The sequence below is a fragment of the Apteryx mantelli genome, chromosome 4 (assembly GCF_036417845.1).
Source record: "Apteryx mantelli isolate bAptMan1 chromosome 4, bAptMan1.hap1, whole genome shotgun sequence".
Taxonomy (NCBI): Eukaryota; Metazoa; Chordata; class Aves; order Apterygiformes; family Apterygidae; genus Apteryx; species Apteryx mantelli.
In genome coordinates, this window is record NC_089981.1 from 70,606,314 (window position 1) to 70,609,872 (window position 3,559).

The 3,559-nt window shown below is 47.5% G+C and overlaps 1 non-coding gene across 1 annotated transcript; it reads right to left on the reverse strand.

Moving 5' to 3' along the window:
• Positions 1–213: 213 nt before the first annotated feature.
• Positions 214–286, reverse strand: TRNAT-UGU (transfer RNA threonine (anticodon UGU)). Its single transcript has one exon. It is a non-coding gene; the product is annotated as a tRNA-Thr (tRNA).
• Between the last annotated feature and the right edge of the window lie 3,273 nt (positions 287–3,559).

Here is a 3,559-nt window from a genome sequence, read left to right on the forward strand (position 1 = left end):
GTTAATTAGGTGAGCAGCATGCTCCTTAACACATGGATTTTACCAAGGCTGCTTGTTTCCTGAATGCTTTCCTTAATAATAAAAGCCATGCAGGCCGCATGCCAGCTCTGCGACTATGAGCAAAACAGCTTGAAGCTACCGCCAGCCCAAAATTACGCTCCTAGCCGTAAAACGAGCAGGCGGGTGACAAGATAAGCAGTTAAAAGGACAAGGAGGCCCCAGCGAGGATCGAACTCGCGACCCCTGGTTTACAAGACCAGTGCTCTAACCACTGAGCTATGGAGCCGCCACTAAGACGCTTTGCGAGGTCTCCCTAAGCCGCCGCAGCCGCCCGGGCCCGCCCTGCCGCCGGGTCCCCCACCGCTCCCGGGAGCGCCGCCGCCGCCGCCACCCCGCTCGGGCTGCAGCGGGAAGGGGCTCGGCTGCGCGGCCGCCGCCGTCGCCAGGAAGAGCCCGCAGCCCGCCGGGTGCGGTGTTGAGGGCGCCGCGGACAGCCAGCGCCGCTCCTCGCCCGGACGAAACCCGGCGGCTCCTCGTCCGCCGCCGCGGCGGAGCGCGGCCCCCTCCCGCCCCCGGCCCCGCCGCTGCCGCCCGCCCGCGCCGCTAGGGGGCGCTGCCGCCAGGCCGGCGCGGCCTGCGGCGGTCTCGGCGGCCTCGGCGGCGCCCGGCCCGGCCCGGCCCGGCCCGGCCCGGCCCGGCTCACCCGCCGGGCAGCCTGCCCGCGGCACCGGCACGGGTCAGCCCGGGCCGGGGGCCGCGGAGCCGCGGGCCGGCTCGGGCAGGGCAGGACAGGGCAGGGCCCGGCGTGGGGCAGGGCCGCCGCGGCCCGGTGCGAAGGCCGCCACTCAAGGGCGGTGACTGGCGGGGGCCGCGGCAGGGGCAGGGTCTGCGGGACCTGGGCAGTGGGCGTGTAAATACGTGATTTCTCCCCCGAGAGTTTGCCCCTTGTCGAAGGAATTTCTCACATCAGCCCCCTGATAGTTTGCAATAAACGACAGCAGTAAAATGTGAAATTAAACTCTGAACGATTACCGCCGGCTTGTGGAAGACAAAGCTCCGTGGGGCTGCTAGGTCGTGAAACTGTATGGTCAACAAAGCCATGGGGCAGGTCCGTTTCTTCACTGAATTATATTCACGACATGGGCATGAATTCAGATTACTGTGAAAATATTCAGTAAAGTGTATAAATCCATTAAGAGTTTCGTCTTAATTCTGTATTAACTTTGGAAATAACATGAAACGCTAAACTGTTTCTAGTCATTATGAAAAAAAAATTCCTGTTAAAATTACAGATCTATCTATTAACATTTTTTGCTGTGTTGCGTGTGTGGTTTCTTTTTCTTGTTGGGGACAGACAGGTCTTCTCTGCATGATACGCAACAATCAGCCAGGTTGCGGCCTTGCCACTCTTTAAAACTATGATTCTGACCAGTGGCAGCTTTAATGCTTCTTTAGCTGGTGGGGATCTCAACAGGAAAATTTGTAGTAGGAGTGGGTGGGTAGGTGGGTGGGTGAGCGGGTGTACGCGCACATGTATAATGCAATTGAGGTTTAAGAGAATAATATTGTAGAAAACACGAACAGTATAGATTATTCGTTACCAAGATAAAAGTGATTAGTTGTTTACGCATTGGAAAATACAAAAAATGGCCATTACCTTTTAAAGGATTTTGCAGCTTTCTCCTGCGTGTCCCTTTTTACGCTCAGCCTGAGTTGCAACATGCTCATCCCTGTGAGATTGAGGATAGTCAGCAAAATCTACCATGCAGGTGCACCAAAGCATGAAAACTCTGTAACATATTTAAGCATTATTAAAAGAAAAAAAAACACTAAAAAACACAACAAAAAGAACTGTATGGAAACTTGTTATGTTACCATATTGTTCTCTTAAACCTGTGTTTTGCTGCTGCTGCAGCACCCTTATACCCTTAAGAAGGACAGTCCGCAAGAACTAATGGAGTTCTTAAGCTGACCTGGGAAAAGCAGACAACTGCATGGTGAAAAAAGCAACACAGAAGGGAACTGATGCTTTCTTTAGGGCATAGAGGAGCAGAGAATCACAAAGATATGATAGTACAAAACCTGTGTAAAAGCTGGCAGCCCAGCTGAGGTGGCTGGCCTTTAGGTTCTCACTTCAACAGTGCCTGACTGCCGGAGTGAAAGATGTTCAACCTTCTCTCAGACACCCCAAAACCATGTCAGCAATGATACTTGAGGAGAACAAAACTGAAAGTGGCAGCGCGTATCAGTGAAAGGAGTGAAATTTTTTCTGCATTCTTCAAAGGGAGTATTGTCAAGAGAAAACACAATGATAATTAAAAATCAATTCTTGCTGCTCTTTTTGGCATCTTAAATGATTGAAAGTAGGGATTTAAAACACAGACTTTTTCCATCCATGCTGTGTTTTTTATGATAGGCTCATTTACAGGAATAAAACAAGGTTGACTGGTTTTCCTTCGGTCAGAAATGTATCCAAACCCCATAGTAAGAATACTAACTCTTGATATAGCAGTTATTTAGTCCAAAAAAGAAGTAACAAGGTCAAAGATGTCTGAATTCAAGATTAGAGAATGGACCCATTTCTCAAAGTGGAGCTAATTATGCTTTAAAATTTTCATGCACTCACACTTTGTTGCTATGTTCACATCACTTTAGGGAATGTACAGATAATCTCTAAAAAATGGTCTGACTACAATGGAAATAAGAATCAACAAATAAAAAAAAATAAATCATTTGCATTCCTATTAATAATCTGTAACTGTTCTCTTAGCCCTCACCACTCCTGTATTTTACCTCCCCACACATCTTTCAAACACATTTTCAGAGCTGATCAAATAGCTAGTTGCCAGTATTCCTTTAAAACATATATTCTTAATATTTCACCTCAATATTACTGAGTATCCCATCTTTTTATAAGATAGGGCAATTCTTTTGCATATGAAGCCTGAAAATGCACGTCTAACTTAAGCTACCAAAATCTATTATTGCAGTAATCACTGCCTGAGCTGGGAAACCCTCAGTTTCTTCAGTGCATTAGTATTGACAGAGCTAGTCCTTCAAATGCAATTTTAATAACCTTTTTGCACAGTGCAATATCACTGAAGGTTCATTGCATTTATTTTTGTCAGTTCAAAATGGTGGGATTTCATATGAAAGGATTGAAGAGATTTTTCTATTAGCGCTCTTCATTTTAAGGGCCCCAAAACATTAATGCTGTGAATGTTAATATTCTGGCCTGACAAGTAATCTGGTACTGCACATATTGCAGTTGGGCTAATGGGAGAAACCAGAAAAGTAGCTTTGTGGATCAGGATCCCAGCCAAATTGCAGGGGTCTTCTCTAATGAGGATGATTTCTCTCTCTTATTTTTATATTTTTAATGTCACTGTACCAGAACAGTGGCACAGGCTGCCTTTCATGCTACCTAAGACATCAAAGGGAGAGACTGAGGACCTGACTCTTCACTGTTTTCCATCTAGTTCAGGCAGTGACACTCCTGCTTAATGAGTGCAACATACTGCAAAAATAGCATCCCCATACATGAGTTGAGTGCTAGCCA